We start from the raw sequence: 20152 nt of genomic DNA on the forward strand, positions 1-20152 counted from the left end.
GGCACTGCACACTACTAGTGAGGATCCTATGCACAGTTTTATAAATGAGACCCCTGATCTAAATTATTGATTGCCCATGGCATGCTGTGTATTTCGCAACTGTTAAGATCCGATTTGTGTGTTCCCTGCTGCTCTTTCGTTTTCTGGAATATCTGCATTCACTTCAATGGCAATGACGTTGCATTGCATCAAAACCGAGATGGTCCTCACTGCAGAACATGAAATCCAGGGGGAGGAGTTGGATCCAGATCCAACTCCTCCTACCTTACATATACCTAAACCTACCCATCTCCACCCCCTGATCCCTAAATCCACCCCTAAACCTACCAATCTCCACCCCTTAGATACTGCAAATCGGATCCCAATCGGATATGCACAAATATCGGATTCAGACGGACAGTCTGAACAATGCTAAACTGCAGCAAATCTTATATTCTTACTCCACTTTTCCCCCCAATTTAAATATTACACATCACCAATTTTTACACCAAGGATTTAAATGAGAACGAAGCTGAGAACGAGAGTTATGAGAGTTGCATAATGAGTGTTGAAATTCTGCAGGCATGCATATTCATTAAAAGCATAATATTTACATATTAAATTAATGTTAACTATTGCATTTTATTACATTAGTACAAATAACTTAGGCTACTCATGTTAAGTAATGGTCAAAATAAATCTGTTTTTGAGTGTGCGTGTGCACAAAACCTACAAATATTAGCACAAAAACATTCAAGTTCCTCATAGAGAAAGTTGAAACAATATGCTTTTCATCCATCATACTCACAAAGGCAGTTACATTCAGTCCAGCTGGATTAATTGATATCATTTGTTTAGTTCAGAAGCCCTTAGGCAGTGAATTTTCTGGATCAAGCATCAAGTCCTACCAATGAAAACCTCATTTGAACCGTACTGAACAGCATCTACCTCTATTTCATAAAATACACCAAAAAGAGGCAGTGGTGAATCTAATGACTTCTATAGTGTAGCACAAATGATACCAACTCATGTTAGCGGTTTGTTCAAAAATCCATAACCCTTAAATATGATCAGTAATAAAAGTGATGCTTACGTCAACCAGCACTACTAATAAAACATTTAGTATTACATCAGGCCCACAGGATATATTTGGGTATAATGCAGCAAAGCTTCCAGGAATATAATCCATATAGTTATGTACTATATTTTGGCATGTAGACAGATGTTGCATTATGTAGTATCTCCTACTAAGCGTAAAACATACTCTAAGCACGTAGACAGCAAACGCTTAGCAAGGGCACAGTCCTGTTTTAAACATTTAATGTGTTCTTGAGTTAATAGTGGCAACCATCCTCAATACTCAAGAGGGCTACAGAGTTCCCTTTAAATATCTGTGTCATTAAACCAGACGTGTTGTTATCAAGGTAGCTAGCTATAAAAATACTGACAGCTTAACTTTAACAAATTGCAAAGCAAGATTCTCTGATAGTCGGCGGTGACATTTAGAGAGAATCAGCAGAGGAAACTAATATACCTAGAGAGCATTCACATTTTTTCATTCACATTTCAGATGTCAACAATGTATGGCTAGAATTGTTTATGCTCACATAATTTCATAAAGAATGAGTGTGACGTAACATGTGGATCAAAGGTCTGGTAGTGTGCAGTGTGACATATATAAAGACGCAGGAGAGGTCACAGGGTAAATAGCTGAGATGGCCTATAATCTTTCTGAAGTCTATTCACACTTACAAACCGGCATGTAAGCAGATGCCCATACATAATCACCACATTGTTACGAATATATAAGACAATGTCTTTTTCTTAGAAATACATCTGAATAAGGATTCGTCTGATATTCAGGGTCTAGACTTTTACATGCCGGTAATACACCCGCATGTAAAAAACCCACAAGTTCACTCAGCCGAGAAAAGGATGAATAGTTGATGCTCACTCAAACAAGGGCCTTAAACTGCTTCTGTTGTAAGACAGTGACTGTGCAGGAGTTTATAACACACAGCCTGACATGAACGCTTAGCAGTTTACTTGCATAAAGACAGAGGATGTTGAATTAAAATGTGAAAATAAAGACAGGAAGAAGAATTTACTGAATTACAATTCAATGAAATTCAGCATAGTCAGACAAGATAAACTTCAATTGTCCAACACAAGAAATAAAAGTAAATAATTAACTATTCATTTTTGATTAATTAAGCCTATTATTCCCTGGTTGATTATACATTATTTTACATACATCACACTTCTGCTAAACTAAGTTAAATACTGTAAAAAAAAAAAAAAACCACAAAAAAACATGTCCACTACATAGTTTTCAAGTAAAATAAATATTCATAATACATAAATATTAAATAATAATAATAATAATAATAATAATAATAAAATATATATAATATAATAAAACAATAAGTGTTCTTCCACCATAAAATGAAAGTTAGTTTATTACATATATAAATATTATAAATATTAATATGAATAGTTATTACATATAAAAATCTATTATACACAATGAAGTGTACACAAATGTACAAAAATAAAAGGTATTATTAAAAGAGAAACCAACAGCAATTTAGTTCAAACGATAGTTCTACATCCTGTTTAAATATGAATGTCACACAACTTCAGTAGAGCAGGGGTTCTCTCTCTCTCTCTCTCTTTCTGTCTCTCTCTCTTTCTGTCTCTCTCTCTTTTTGTCTCTCTCTGTCTCTCTCTCTCTCTCTCTCTCTCTCTCTCTCTCTCTCTCTCTCTCTCTCTCTCTCTCTCTCTCTTCTCTCTCTCTCTCTCTCTCTCTCTCTCTCTGCTTTACTCAGCTTCTGCAAGTAATGCTGCAATGCAGAGGTTTATCCGGGAATATAAAGCTAGAGGGCGCATTGAGCGGAGTGATTCACCCACCGGTTTTCTCTCTCTCTCTCTCTCTCTCTCTCTCTCTCTCTCTCTCTCTCTCTCTCTCTCTCTCTCTCTCTCTCTCACACACGCACACACACACACACACATATACGGTTCATTAACACAGTCAGCTAGGTAAGCAAAAGTCTGTCAGGTGTAGCGTCACACTGCACTGCATTAAATGTGGGATAGTCCTTTTGAAATATCGCTGACTTCTGATATATCGCTGCAAAATACATTCACTAATCAGTTCTTTTTGACTTGTTTTCCAGGAAAAATCCCTATATGATATCACTGAAAAAGCACAAATGATGATGTAAAAGTTAAATTTATCAATTTTAGTGCACTAGCTGCATATAGATGTAATATGACGTCTAAAGAAACAAAATGGTCGATGGAGTATTTGTTTTTTGCACAAGTTTCAAAGCCTTCAAAGTTGTGTCCTGTTGTATTTAACAACCATTACTTCAAAATCAAGCACAGATCTCTGTGGGTCATTTCCTGATTAATATTCATTTAATCAGTTTTACTTTTAGTTCAATATGGTGTGCTTGTACCAAAGTAGCATCACATCCCATCTAATAAAGGGGGAAATGGATGTCAAAAGCCATGTCAAATGCAGTGCAAGTACACATTTCCATTATGAGTCAGCACTCAGCATCAGAAGGTTTGGATGCCATTTTTATTACTCTGAATGGTAATTGAATTTGTATGAAAGGCTGAAGAGCTTCATTTATTCTCGGCCGCTGGCGTGCTGCTTTTATCGAGAGAATACCCTGTTTTTTGCATCTATTACACCGCACCAGGACACTGCCATTGTTTCTTAATCAAAGCAATTACAATCAAAAAGCTTTCATTTCATTCAGCCGCAGGATTGTCCTGTTTCATGGCAGGGTTAACTCAATAGATTAGTTGTTAAATGACTGGTTGTATCTCATATAAATGACCAGGTATCACTTCACTTTAAATAAATAAATCTGTTTATACTTATTTATTATAACTTCAGAAAATTTGGATTAGTTCATATGGATTAGTTTTACAATCTCTTTATGAACTTTTGAAGCGTCGAAGTTAGTGCTGCACGATTAATCATATGGCAATCGCGATGTCAAGCCTACACGATTATATGACGCAAAATGCTGCGATTTTATATTAAATAAACAAATTAGTGCTGTTAACGCAATTAACGCAGCATCTGTTCATTTTTGTGATCCTTTGGCTAGTGTTACATGATCCCGCTCTTATTCATGCAAATGCTTTTTAACCATTCATGCGCGATAAGACAAAAAAGAACGCCCTGCCTGTGACAGAAAGACTCGCGCTAATAAACAGCATGCCAGAATACAGCTCTCTTTCGAGCTTGAATGAACAATAACACACACAATTATGCCAAAATGTCTTTTTGTCGAGTATCTTCATAACATAAGAGTAGTCTTATGATGAACGTGAAGAGTTGTGACTCGTGAGAGAACGCGTGTGAGATCCGTGTCTCTGACAGCAGCGGCTGCTCTTAAAGGGACAGTACACAGTAGCCACTAATTATAAGCCACTAATCACTGTCGCTAAAGTTAACTCTGCTCTTGATTAAATAACTTTTTTCTTTAGGCAGATTATCACTAATCTATGTGTGCATTTATTTTCCTTGAGAACCAAGCAAGTTGACTCATGAAACCATTTGTTTATTGTACCGCATATCGCAATCGCAATATTGACCTCAATTATCGCAATATGACATTTTGCCCAAATCGTGCAGCCCTAGTCGAAGTGGTAGTTGCGTAGCTGTCAATGGAGGGACAAAAAGCTTCATCGTTTCATCTAAAAGATCTTCATTTGTGTTTCAAAGATGAACGAAAGTCTTACAGGTTTGGAACGACATGAGGATGAGTAATTAATGAGAGAATTTTCATTTTTGGGTGAACTATCCCTTTAAGTTATTCATCTGACACAATTATTTGCACACAAAAAAAGGCAAAATACAGCTACACGCATAGAAAAACAAAAAGCTCACAGGAAAAAAGCATATATCCACTACAACATAATCAGTTATTAATATGTCATTGGTTCTTTCTTGTTTATTCGTGTGTTCATAATTTCATTGTATGACAGCCTGGCCAAAAATGATGTCTGAACAATTTGGCATGTTTCACTGCGTTATCACAAAAAATATGATTGACTGCAAGCACAACTACTCAATATGCTTACAAACATCGTTAAGCAAAATGTAATTTATTATTTCTTTCTTCTGACGATGGGGTGGATGTTCTCAAACGCTTTCAACTCGCTGTGTAATCATTACACACTCTTCATCAGAATACGACCAGACAGATTGGCCTGAGCCCATTTGGGCTAATTAACCACATGATCAATAATGGGGCTTTCTACTTCAATTACTCTTCAGCCCAAAGACGCATAACAGCGCAAATCAGGAAATATCAAACTATGTCTCGTCACTGATAAATATCCTTTTATAAATACTTTGTCCAATGCAATCATGCTCTTAATTAAATGAGAATGTCCCACTTTTACAAACTATCACATAAAGAGTCGTCTATGACAGTCTGGTTTCTTCCTCCATCTTTTTCTTCACCACTTTTCACCTGTTCACGGTGGCACTGAAGCACACTTATCTGAGAAGCTGCTTTCAAATGACTTGAATTCAAAATGGAACTATATGAAAGTATTCAACTTGCAGAAGAACAGTCATCCATTGCCCAATCCAGAAGATTTCAGAGCTATCTCCCTAATATAATTACATGTTTTGTTAAACAAAGAGCTGTACAACCAGTCAAAGAATGGCATACGCAATTGTTAAACTGTAATTTCAACTTCAAATAAAACATGTCATGCAAATCTGTATACAAATCAGTTAAGCTTAGCTGAAGAACTTCTGGTAATTCTGATGTAATGCTGTAAAACGTACAACAAACTGAGGCTCTTAACACTTATCAAATAATACTTACAAATTACAATATGTAAAGTTCATTTTGCAAAGGTCCATGAACAAAAAGAGGTAAACAGGGCAGCAGTCTTAATTCTGGTTACTTACTGGCCCAAGTAAAAAAATTATAATAATAATAATAATAACAATAATCTTTTTGTCATAAATGATTGCATAAATGAAAGACTGAATCTGTTCATAAACACTCAAAACACGTCTGGCCAGTTGCAGACCCCCTGTGCAGTTATTTTGATTGATAACGAAATCCATTTCCAAGACTGCAGACCCGCTGAAGGAAACAGATACGCCTTTGGGAAAAGGTAACGTGTGCGTCATTCTGTCTGAAAAACAACTTTTGGGCCAGCATTAAATTTACATTTGATAGCATCACAGTGAGGCTGAAATTTAAATGGATAGTACAGACAATAATGAAAATCCTGAGATTTTTTGCTCCCACTTTTTTGACTTTCTTCTATGGAATAGTCCTTGCAGCATTTTTAAAGGGGCTCTATGTAGAATTCAGAAACCTTGTTATTAGCGACACCAGTGGCCGTTAAGTGAACTGCACCCAGCAACTTACTGCTCGTGTTTGCTCGCATGCACGTGTAACATCTACGAGACTGAACGTGATTAAAGGTCCTGATATACTCACAGTGAAGTTTTTTTCGTTCTTCGCTTAGAAGTACAACGTTGTAAATATCTTTGCAGCGGTGTACTGTAAACGAACATCCCGACGCCGTCCACGCTGCCGAGAGCAACGTTTAGATAAAGGTCATTTAGGTACACAAAGATACATTTAGATAAATGTAAACTTTTTTTATTATTATAAAGTATATTTGAGACTCTAGAATATATACTGTAGATATGGCTGTGTTACACTATAGTAGACTATAATCCCTTTTCTTTGCATGTCACATTGACATTAAAGTACAGAATGGTTATTTTGGCATTATCCTGAACATTGGAGCGCGCGTCCTTCACATAAAAATCATTTGGAGAAGGTCTTGTTTTTTAAGTTTTGTTACAAGCTGTTCACACATTGGTAATAAAAAAAAAGATTAATACATTCAAATTCTTTTGTTAACTATTTGTCTTTTGTATTAAAATAGTTTTCAGTTAGGAAATAAAGCTGAAATAAAATAAAATATTAAGATGAAAACCTTAAATGAAAATTTGAAATGTCGCAACTGACTGAAATAAAGTTTAAGTCGAAGTACTAAAATTACTAAAACTAAAACTAAATCAAAGATTCATTTCTAAAAGAAAACAAAAACTAATAATGACAAAAGAACATAACTTCAACTAAATGCAAGCTATATAAGAAGTCTTCTACAGAAGAACGAAAGGTTTGAAACAACATGAGTGTGAGTAAATGATAGAATTGCAATTTTTGGGTGAACTATATCCTTTTAAGAATCTAATCAAATACATAAATCACATTCACAAGGTTTTTCACAGTAAAAGCGGATCAAATTCATTGTGTCTTAATTTCTCATTGAAGACGTAAAGACAATGGTCTCCTTTCACAGGATGAAGAATTATTGATGCGGCCATTAAAAGCTAGGGTCATTTCCAGGAAATTCCCTCTTATCTGACTTGTCATTTTCAGGACGTTTCACCGCCATTGTCTCCTGTCAGATCCGATCTCCCCGTTAATGCAAACCGAACTGACGACTGCAGCGCAGGCAATTTGAACTCAGTGCTGCATTTCTAACACATTGCAGTGGCAGTGTAAACCTGATATCACTGATGCCCTTGTCAAAATCTTGGCTTGTTGGTGGAAAAGCACAAAAGGCAAGGTTCACCCTGAATAGATGTGTGCAGATAGCAAGCAGAAAACACAATCTCAGGATGTGCAAGCGTGATGCAGTTAGTTTTTAAGATAACATACATACATATTAGGGTTCATAATCAATGAATAAATAAAATCTATGAAACTAAATATAATCTAATTAAAAAATCCAGTAGATTTAATTGCATGATATGCCAAATAATTAATCAAATTATTCATAACTGATAGCATAATATACCAATGTTTGCCGAGAATTAAAGGAATAGTTCACTTAAAAATGAAAATTCGGTCATCATTTACTCACCCTCAAGCTGTTTCAAATCTGTATGAATTTCTCTCTTCTGCTGAACACAAAAGAAGACATTTTGAAGAATGTCGATAACCAGACAGTTGATGGACCCCATTGACTTCCATAGTATTTTTTTTCCTACTATGGAAGTCAATGGGGTCCATCTACTGTTGGCATAATTTTCTAATAATTTTTTAATAAATGAATGACATAATTTTCATTTTTAAGTGAACTATTCCTTTACGGTCATTACTTTCCATTATTGTTATATATATATATATATATATATATATATATATATATATATATATATATATATATATATATATATATATATATATATGTATATATACATTTATTTTATTGTATAGATTTATATGTTGCTTAATACATGGCTACTTTTGAATGGCGATCACGATCAGTGGTAAAAGACACATTTGAAACTTATTTGGTTCAGTTCAAAAGGCATAATTGAAAGACTTGGTTAAAAAAGAACAGATTACACTGACACTGGATTAACACGGGAAAAAATTGTATCTGTTTATGAACAGGAAACCCCTTAAGGATAACCGGCACGCATTAAGCTTTTCAGCACACACTGTGAACAAGTGAGTCAGCAGTCCTCTGGTAAAGCCGTGAGAGCAAATTAGCTGCAGTGCTACACAGAAACTACACTCATTTGGCAGATACTCTCAGATTGGAGTGAACTGAGAGACGGCGAGCACCTGCGGAGGGAGTCACGGCCTCACTGTGAGGGAGAGGATCTCTTTAACAAGTTCTCTCCTCCGCAGTGCCTTTCTCTCTCCCGCGAAGGTCGAACAAATTAGGCCAGTCAGAAACTCTGGCCCACATCTACACTCTCTGAAGACGCTTCACATGACTCGCGTGAGGGCTTCAACACAAGTGCCGTGTGCCGCTTTGACCTGCGCACGTTACAGATACAGTGACAGAAGGGTGATTATACTATTCAAACAAAATATGTAATGTGTATAATATGATGATCCTTTTCTGAATACTCTCTTTTTGTTTTTTGTTTTGATTTAGGTATTCTATTTAAAGCCTGATTGAAAAAGTGTTGTTGGGTTGTTATTGTTAACTTCCGAGAAATAGTTTTTGTTTAATTGTTTAATTTAATTCAAATAAATCAGAAATAAAATATAATTATTAGATACGTAAACCTAATAAACTTAAATGAAAATTAGAAATGTTGCCATTGCAACTCACTAAACTTTTAGCACTAAAACTACATACAGTAACCATGAAATAAAAATAAATCAAAGCTACATAGAGATATTAAATAAAAATATATTACATAAGCACATATCAAAATTACTAGAATTACACTAAACTAAAATCAAATTGCAACCTGAAAAAAAAAAAAAACACTATAATAGTATAAATACAATAACAAATGATACTAAAATAATACTTCTATACATCTTATAAGATCAAATATTTTGGGGGCTGATTATGTTGTCCAGCGGATAAGTATCAATTATTATTATTATACATGTAGGCTAAAAATTATGACTGTATTAAAGTGATAAACTGCAACATGGAGACGTAATAGACACTTCTGATCGGGCGATTCATCTTGGGGTCCAGACGTGAGTGACCTTGGGCTGCGTCCCAAATCACATACTTCCCTACTACATAGTAGGCGAAAAACAGAATGTGACAAAAGTTATATGTCTGAATTCACAGTACTCATAAAAGAGTAGGAAAAAGTCCCCAGATGACCTACTTCTTCCGGCGAGATTCTGAAGTGTGCATATGATGGACACTTTACTATCCCATGAGGCCACGGGAGAGGATTTATGAATGGCAGTGAATCGATGACATAACTGACTCTTGTAAGTCACATGATAATCACAACATGGCAGAATGTATGTCCAGATTACATTCATACTGCACATATCATACTATATAGGACATCTTTTTATAGCAGCCGAATAAGCATTACTTATTCAAAATGAGTGCCAACTCAAGAGAGCGATTTCAGACGCAGCCATGCATTTAAACAATTAAACGCACACAGACACACACTTTTCATTTCTCTCACAGGCACCTAAAATAGTTTGATCGGCTGCCGGAGTTCAGTAAGGTGGGCGACAGAAAGAGCTATATTTTCCCCCGGCCTAAACCGGATCCGGAGAACCAAGTGATCCAAATCTAGGTCAGTGTGAGCGAGTACCCCAGAAAATGTCCGACCCACTGAGAAACAAGCACATTGACTAATCACCAGGCATTTGTGTTCTCTATCTTTAGCGCCAAATAAACCTGCAGTAATTCATAAAACAAATCTACTGCACTTGTACACAACAAACTGGATAGGATGTTGCTTTGATGGTAGTTTTATGAAGAAATGCGTTGCTATACGGTTGCTGAGTGGTTGCTAGGCGGTTTATTACAGGTCAAAATCAAAGAGTCTTTAACCTTTAAGTCTCTAAGTGGCTCGTGTCTCTCCTTCAATGCAAGTATGTGGGATTATTTCACCCTTGTGGAACTTATAGTGGTCATCGAGTAGTTTTGCAAAATCAAGTGCATATTCTAAACAACTGATCTTAAACCAGCTTTTCCTTTCACAAAAACCCTAAGCATGAGGATGTAAAAGAAAACGACAACTTCTATCATGTCAACCCGTGAAGGCCACACTGCTATTATCGGTCCCTAATGACAGAGCGCCAGGAGGGGGCAGTAGAGCAGTGTAATTGGTCTATTACAGCATCAGAATATATGAACTCCTTCTCTCCAGCCTGTGGTTGTAGCTGGTAATTTGATCATGCTGTAGTACGGATCATCGATCATTCATTAATGAGCCGACATAAAAGCGGACGGCGAATCGAAACGCAGAGCTAAACCTGTCTGCAGCAGGCGCCACTTTTCACGGTGCATGTAGGTTGTAACATTTAAATAATTCTGATTGTGAATCCAACTCGCATCTCATGAATTACAAACACACAGATATATTAACAAATGCATGCTTATGCAATTATACGGTACACTATTTTATATCATAATCACATAAGTACTGAATAATGCATAAAGGTGCGGTAGGAAATGAGCATAACAAAGTGTTTTTAATTAAGTACAACATATTGTTCATCCCAGGATAAGACCCTCACTTATCATGCAAAGAGTTCTGGCTTCCCATCTGATGTGAGTTTAATTACGTTACTGAAGTTTTTCCATTAGTCGTTCAACTAGCATCGGTGTGACATGCATGCACAATATAACTCATCTATCAGAGGCGTTCAGGGCTCTCGGGGGACAGCGCTGAATTGCTGCGCTGGTATTGATCAGCTTGTGCTACGATCTGAACTGTTAGTTGTTCACACTAGCTGCATTCACAATTCAGAATAACATCATGAATATTAATGATTTGAATGTAATGTTTGCATGAACTCTACAGTGAGAGATGCACATTTACATGTTCCAAGGTGTTGTTGTTGTTAAGTGAAACTAAAACTATTAAAATGTTTTTTGTTAAATTGAAATTAAGATGAAATAAAAAGTAAATATTAGATGAAAAACTTAAACATGAAAAACTTGTATTACAATGTTTAAGTGTATATATATATATAAATCTAAACAGAACTATGTAAAAATTCAAATATTTAAAAAACAAAAACTAATAAAAATGACAAAATGTAAATAAAAATATATTTAAATAAATAGATTTAAAAAAACGCTAATTCAAAATATTAATAAATACTATAATAGTACTGTAAATAATACAAAAATAACACTGGTTCTAAACATACATCGGCTTTCTGACATGCATGCAAATCATCTAACATATCTATACGGTGACAGCCTTCACCAATGAGCATTGTACATGAATATGGCAATCATTCAGTAGCCTACCTTTGTACATCAAATTACCATGGTATTACTCTATTATAGTCGTACCATAGTATAGCAACAGTACTTGTTTGTAAGGGATAACACTCTCTCTCTAACACACATACACACACACACACACACACACACACACAAAACAGTGTAATTCAGCAGCATACACTTCAGCTCCGTTTGTCTTTATCAGAATTGGCAGTGGAGTGTAGAAGAGCTTTCTGAGCAATACTCGCGCGCACGCGTGTGTGTGTGTGTGTGTGTGTGTGTGTGTGTGTGTGTATCGGGGGGGATGGACACACACTGCACCAGTAGCTGTGCGCCAGTCTCCATGTGTTAGCCTGAGGCGCTGTGGCCCACAGTCATCCACCAAACCATTTGCTAACACTCACACCTCATTCTACAGCATCGCTGCTTCACCTGACAGGTTTTTACTGTAAAATGTTGTTATTGAAAATACAATGTTAAGTTTTAAAAGAATGCATACATAATGTAAATCATGCACAAACATGCAAAAGAGATTATTATCAAATTAGCATAAAGCTAAAGGCCACCGGTGCCTGGAGTTATTTCCATGACAATAGATTTTACTTTTGACTATAACGACAGAGAAAAGTCGATGCCTAATCCATCGGTTTGACTGACAAAACCATAATGACATTTCATCAATAAGAAAAGTTTGAAAAATGTAAGTCTATGGACACTCTGTGTGTTTGGATAGTTTTAAAATGAATTTTAAAGAAATTATCAAAAAATGTATATAATTTTGCTGTTATTTTTATAAACGTTTATTTCTGTTATTAGTTGTAAATGCTTTCAAATTAAGCTTTTCTCTTTTCCATTCTGATTCAGTCTACACCATTTTTTTGTACTATTTTACTGGGTAATTTAACAATTTCTGTAAAGAGAGTCACACTACATCACAGCCCATGCAAAATTAAAATATACATTTTTACCATTTTATGATCACATTTTACTGACAATCCCGCTGTTCACAGTTCCCTCATTTCCAGTTCTATAAAGCTTTGAAAAGCGAGCAACAGCAGCCGAGGGGGGTCAATGACACAGAACGGCAACATTCCTGTCTTGTTTTCCAACACTCCCACTTTCCACTAACACACTCACCCTCCACATCTGATTTAGTCAGCATGCTGTAACATCTCATAGCCTGAGGGCACTAAATCTACCAGCCCAGCACCGTGGCTGTCCTTACTAAATATTATGTTATAGAGCTGTCACGAACACGTCAAACTCTATTGCTGCTCTATCATCAGTTCTGACGGACGGGGGAAATGCTGCTTAAATGCGACCTTTCGTGTGTAGTGGTATTTCGACTCAGTGTTTCTAAATCTTGCAAACAAATCACTCTTATTCACTTCCAAATACTTAAAAAACTTCTAGAGTCTCTTATCTGTGACATACAATTTAAAAAGAAAAGAAGGTTGGGTCATGAATGTCTTTCAATAATAGCAAATGAATGATAATAGTAAAAAAAAAAAGAAAATTAATTGACAAAAAGAATAATAATAATAATGCAATCTACAGAAAGTGTCACTGAACGACTCACTGGGATGAATTAAATCCCCAGCATTAGTGTGTATTCTGGCTTTCCCTAAACACTGCAGTCACAATCACATCCATTAGTATATCAAACAAACCCAAACATATGTGCTTTTGTCATTGTGAATGAACACAGTGGCCGAAGGACTGGCATGACTGAGCTCTTGAATCGCGAAACAAAGGAATTGTATTTCTGCATTGCCCACATTGAGCACTCAGAGTTTATGAAGCCATTACATGAGGCGCGATTGATGTGACAGGGAAGATGCTGTTAAATCAAAGCTGCGTCGGAGCAAAAAGAGAAGGTACAGATGGATGGGTAAAGACGGAGAGATAGAACATGATACTATCGCACCTGTACTACGCACTTTAAAATGCATCTGCACAAAACCGGAAGTGATAAAAAAAGAAAGCATGCAAGTTTCTGGTCAAATCTGATCCATCTAAACAGCTTCCTCATGGAAAAACATTCATCATTCCTTCAATACTGCATCAGGGATGACAGATCAATTGTTTGATTACTATTGAACCTGAGGCATTGTACATTGACAAATATATTATGTATATATAGTGTTCCACCGATACAGGCTTTTTAAAGGCTGGTCCCAATATCTGGAGCGCAGGGTGTGAATAAAAAATACAAATTTAAATAATGAACACTTATTTTACTAAATATTAACTCATCATTCACTAAGAGAGAAGGGTGGGCATTGAAAAATAATAAAACAAATGAAATAAAATCTATTTAAAAAGCAAATAAAATTCCTATTTTATACAATATTTACTCAAAATTCTCAAAACGAAAACACAAAAAGGTAGAAATAATTTATTGTTTAACGATGCTGTCTTTAATTTCAACACTGACACAAGGAGAAACTAAAAGGCCAAAAATCTTAAAGGAGTGGTTCACTTCAGAATGATAATTTCCTGATAATTTACTCACCCCCACATCATCCAAGATGTTCAAGTCTTTCTTTATTCAGTCGAAAAGAAATGAAGGTTTTTGAGGATTTTTCTCCATATAGTGGACCGAATTTCAGTTTCAAAGGGCTCTACACGATCTCAGCCGAGGAATGAGGGTCTTATCTAGCGAAATCAACCGTAAAAAAAGAAAGAAAAAACATTTATATACTTTTTAACCACAAAAGCTTGTCTTGCTCTGAAAGGTCACGCGTGTCCCGGTTCAAAAAGGTAGGGTAGGGCAAAAAACTCCATCTCGTTTTCCAACATCGTTGTTTTACCTTTTATTTAATTTATTTATTTACTTTTTTCTTTGCACGTTCGCTTTGTAAACACTAGGTCTGTACTTCCGCCTACATCACGACTCGAGTGACCTTTCAACGTGATTACGTAATGTGTGGCGTATCGCAGAGCTAGTGCAAGAGGAGCATTTGTGGTTAAAAGTATTTTTTATTTTATATTTTTTTAGAAAAAACAATAAATTCTCTAGATAAGACTCTTATTCCTCGGCTGTGTTCGCGTAGAGCTCTTTGAAGCTGCATTGAAACTGCAATTTGGACCTTCAAGCCATTGGACCCCATTGAAGTCCATATAGAGAAAAATCCGGGAATGTTTTCCTCACAAACCTTAATTTCTTTTTGACTGAAGAAAGAAAGACAAGAACATCTTGGATGATGTGGGGGTGTATAAATTATCAGGAAATTTTAATTCTGAAGTGAACTACTCCTTTAAATCATCTGACGATCAATAAATGGCCCTCTCTCTCTCTCTCTCTCTGCTTATATATCCTCAGACGTGAACGCTTACATGCGTAATTAACTGTACTGTTTATATTTTGACTGTGCGCCCTGCTGACCCATGCTGCGATCACTATTTCATATTGTGGCTTTTATCAAAGTGATGATATTAGTTTATAAAGAAAGAAAAGAAAGCATTTAATTTGTGCTAATGGTCATTTCAACCCATTCTGATTAGCAGAACCACAGGGAGACCCTTACGCTTTATGTGAACGAATCCCAATTTCAGCAAGACACGATTACAGCAGGCAAAGACCATTCAATTTCATGAGCCATCAAGCAGATATCCTCTTTTAAAAACGTACGGCACTCCAGAGAGCGAGAGATATAGATGGAGGAATAGTGGGTTCGGTTGTGTTACTGATCATCAGGCTTCACACAGCAAAGACCAAATGCAACCTCACGATGAGCAAGACGTTCTTTATATAACGGCGCATTAAGAGTATGTTGAGTTATGAGTCCTGATACTGCGGCATTATTACCCAAGTCCCATCCATTACTGTAAAACATAAAAAAAGAGACAATGTTCTTCTTCAAACATTACAGCAATACGGGAGCATGATTAATTACAGGAAGGGGAACCGGGTTCACTCCACTGAACAGACTCCACACAAGCGCGCGTGTGTGTGTGTGTGTGCGCGCGTCCAATGCGGCGATGCCTCCTCTGTCTCACCTCTGCTTTGAGTAGAGCGAGGTCTACTCTGAATCTAAACGAGTGCTTTATTATGTGAAGCTCTCAAGGACTGACCCGAAGCACTTAGCCGGAGCGACTCGGCCCAAGGCACCTCCCTGTCATCTATCTCTCTGCATTTCTCTTTCTTCAACACACTATTCACCTGGTCGCCACCGCAATCAATGAGATTACCTTTTAAATTGCCTTTTCCTGTTTCAGGCCTTCTGGGATATCTTTGAGCCCTGAGAATGTGAAGGTACACGCAAGAATGAACAGAACACACAATGGTTGACTTTTACAACTGACCTCAGCGCAGCTCGTTAAACCAGCGCCCTTTATAATGTAAGATGCTAAATGAGAAAAAACTGAAGATGCACTTCTCTAAATGTTAAAAAAAATCAAGGTAATCAAGTTTATAGCATCCTTCGCCAGCAGACAGGACGAGTAAATCTGTGCCTGTTGTCAGCAGAAAAGCTGGATCAGCAAAAAGATGCAACGATCAGCAGCTGGCCGTGCAGTAATGAGCTCTGCTGGACGACAACCCTAAGGAGTCTGCGAAACAGCTAGTGCTCTAGAACTTAAATAATTCATTGGTGCTGCTGGAGAATATTTGTAGTATTTCAATGCAAACAAAATGCAAAATAACTTGACATAACATTTAAAAGTGCACTGCAACTGGATTATATCATGCATCGTGCATATCTAGAGCCAGCAGTGACGCGTCATCTCTGAGTTATTGAGAGATGCATATTGTGTGTACAAATGATGAGACTCAAGTTCTATTCTACGCACATCGGCCACTATTATGTAATGTGATACTGCAGCACTAGGACTCTACGCACTCGCACTCTCCTGTGTGCTGAGAAAGTTACAAAGATCTTCCTCTCTCTCCTCTCTGCCGTACGCCTTCATTCACTGATTTTTAATGACCGACAGGCTACATTTAGACTCCCATCCTTGTAAGAAAGCATTTAAATGTTAAACTGCATTGTACACAAGGCATGCTTTAGCATAAAAGGAGGATACTGTACTTACCTCTGTAGCGTGTGTCTCCTCACTGCACCAAGAGGAGGGTGGTGATGCAGAGGGGGGATGAAGAAAGAAACTTCGCAGAGCGCGCAGGGCACTTGGAGAGCTTAGAAAAAAACAAAAGTGACAACAATCAGGACTTTTGGTTTATCCTCGTCTGGTTTTGTTGGAAATAACAGACCTATGCAAGCACACACACACACACACACCCCTGATGTCTTCCTCTACACACCCCCACGCTCATGCACACATACACACACACACACAATAGCTCGGATCAGGACAGATGCAGAGGTGCTCTCATGTACACACACACATTTCCAGTCTCACACCCAGCAGTCTTTTGCTCAGCACCACAGCCCCTGATGTTTCACTGCTGTATTTCCCGGCACTGGGCTGTCATTGGCTCAATCACGGCTCAATAAAAAGTCCTCCCGTTTCCAATTGGGTGAGGAGGGATTTTTCTCCATCCCACCCCTCCTGCTTTTAAAAACCTACACTACATGCACTGAGAATGCTGAGCTGTGAAAATCAGGCAGGATGAGAGAGTGAGAGGAGGAACAGCAGGGAGGAGAACGCGAGGGGGCGGGGCGAGAAGAGGCGCAGTAACCAATCAACGAGCGGAAGAGAGAAGCGCGAAAGACGTTGTTGACTCCAGGGATGATCGCGTTGTTGTGGCTCCTCATCTGATGAATCTTTAGCGAAGAGGCAAAAGAAACGATATATTATTACCCAAATTGTATTGAATGTGAATAAATAAAGTGACAATGTACCATGAAATAATGGCAAGAAATCTTTGTCGAGCTGTCAGTTGGCTAAAAAGATGACCAGTGTGGACCGATTCAAAAACAAATGACTCTTATGAGTCTGTTATTTTTTTTTAGTGAATCGAAAACGCGACCAGTGTAGCCTGAATATCATCCCTAATGAGCCGGTTATTTTCACTAGATGGTAGTTAAAAATTCTGATGAATAGGACTACTTCACTGATCTGAATCAAAGTCCAACGTCTGGCTCACTTGCTGAACTGAACAGCGAGATATAAATAATCATGTCCGTATTACTGACTTGCCGTCCACAAATACAAAGATAAACGTTTGAGTTTTTTGTAATAAATATTGCTATAGTGAACCTTAATAACGTAGGCTATTATAAAAGTATAAAATGTAGGTTTTGCGTCATTTTGATGTTCTAACATGGAGATGAAACAAAAGCAATAACCGAACCATGACCCACAGTAGATTCTCGTCAGATCGACCGACGACCAGCCGCCAAAATAACCGTTGACATTCTTTCATAAAGATGGCGCGCTTTTAACGTTACGTATTGTACAGTGGTAAACCCTGATGCTTCTCCTGTCACATTTTTTTTTCTCACAATATATATATATAGTTTACATTGTTTTTGTTTTTTAAATGGCATCTTATTAATTTGTTGTGTACAGTAATTTGTATAGCCTATCATTTTCAAGTCACATAACAGCCGATCCTGAGTTCCTCATGAGCAAAGATGGCAGCCTCCATTTTGCTTACTTCCGGGGAGATACCATTCAAATGAATCACATCAGATGAATCACATATTTTAAATCTCCTTGGCTGCAGTAAATATAATAATTCTTTGGCCCTGCTCTGACTCCAGCCTGCTGCGCTCCAGCAGCATGTAACTTAATGTGGTCTATGTAAATTATTAAAGACTGATGGGAGGCGCTGTATAACTCGCTCTCCAACAGAGCAATCCGTCCACACACTCCAGAATCTCATAATAATAGCAGTAGTTTCATCTCAGCTACCGTATCTTACACTGTCAGACCGACAGACATGGTCACTGTCTAATGAACTGTGCTGTGTTTCCTCCCAAGGAGTCTAACTCATGTAGTTTCTCCATGCAATTCTAGAAGTTGCCTGTTCGCCGTGCTGTATATGATATTTAAACAGATCTGCCAAGTGATGTCAGCTCCCCACCCCCCTTTAGTCTATCTCCATTTGCAGCCTGGTGCCTCAATACTAATTAAATGGGTTTGATGGAGTCCAATCCGTCAACATAAAATCAATGAAATAAAGTCAGGCTTCTGGGCAGCGGGGCTTGGGATTCTTTCTACATGATTGAAAATTCCAGTCTGTTTCCTGAAAAACAGACTACAAACCTAAATTTACACAGCACATATAACTTTTAGCCATTTCAGAGATTTGATTTCATGTGCTTGAATGCAATGTTAATGTCTAGAATCAGCTTGATGAAACCAAAACAAACCAAACCAATGCTCTATAGAGTAAGTTCGTTCCATTTACTGCATCATATTTAATCCTTTACATATTTTTGTTTTTGTTAGTAAACACATGGTGTTCTAGAATATTGCCAAAATAATAACCTACATAGAGTCATGCGGAGTGTCACATGGGTTTTATGAATGTCAAACGGGTGTAGCGGACTGGCTCTATGATTAGATTTATTATTATTGAGGCAGCAGCAGTCTTCCGGGCCGTGGCAGATGTCCAATCCTGTTTCTGTGCCTGCAGAGCTGTCCTTTGGCAAAGTGGGATGCAGTTTTGGCCAGCACTATATATTCGACTGGAGAAAACTCAGGCTGCATGACAGAGCAAGAATTCCTCGGATACATTAAGAAAATTGACAGAGGCCCCAGTTCTTGATTTAAATGTAAAAATATAGATGAATGATGCAAGCACAGTTTTGTGTACTTAATTATGATGTTTTGACAAGTGAAACGTACTGTAAAAATGCCTTACCTGAAATCAACATTGTTTTTCATTTCATTTAGGGCATTCTAAAATGTACTAAATACAAAAAAGTTTTTCCTTTGCGTTTTTCGGGGCACTGACATTAGATGGCGATATTACTTTGAAAGAAAAAACTATGCGCCTATAGACTGGACACGTAATATGCATGCGCAAGACGTCACCGTTTTCACAAATTCGCATTTTTGTAGTTTACACGGAGATGATAATGGTATCATTTTCAAAAACTCGCACTTTGAAACGCGTTTTCAAAAGTTTACGTTTTCAGGTCGCCAAAACACCGTTGTTGTGTAAATGAACGGCCAAAACGCATAACTTAGTTTTTCGTTTTTAGTTGAAAACAGTGTCGTTTACAAGGCCCCTTAGTATGCTGTGTTTTTCTAAGGGACCTGAAGTATTTTTAGTATTTGTAAAAGAGTACGTTTAATCAACAACGATGTACTAAAAACAGAAAAGATATGCGAAAACGACTAAAAACTCTGTATTATGCTGCCAGGCCAGTAGATGGCGATGTTATTTTGAAAGAAAAAACTACATGCCTATAGACTGAACACATAATACGCTTGACGTCACCATTTTCACAAATTCACATTTTTGTAGTTTACGCAGAGCCAATAACGGTAT

The 20152-nt window shown here is 37.2% G+C and overlaps 1 protein-coding gene across 2 annotated transcripts in view; it reads right to left on the reverse strand.

The window, feature by feature from the left end:
- The window catches only part of syt2b (synaptotagmin IIb), a 44382-nt gene extending 27276 nt beyond the window's left edge, over positions 1 to 17106 (reverse strand). Inside the window, exon 1 of one of the 2 annotated variants that reach the window (XM_081380217.1) lies at positions 16783 to 17106. The gene's annotated coding sequence lies outside the window, so the exon portion shown is untranslated. Of the gene's footprint in view, positions 1 to 12713; positions 12792 to 16782 lie in introns of those variants that run through there. The other variant, XM_081380218.1, reaches the window with a different exon arrangement.
- Between the last annotated feature and the right edge of the window lie 3046 nt (positions 17107 to 20152).

Source organism: Scardinius erythrophthalmus, assembly GCF_964197995.2.
Source record: "Scardinius erythrophthalmus genome assembly, chromosome: 12".
Lineage (NCBI taxonomy): Eukaryota > Metazoa > Chordata > Actinopteri > Cypriniformes > Leuciscidae > Scardinius > Scardinius erythrophthalmus.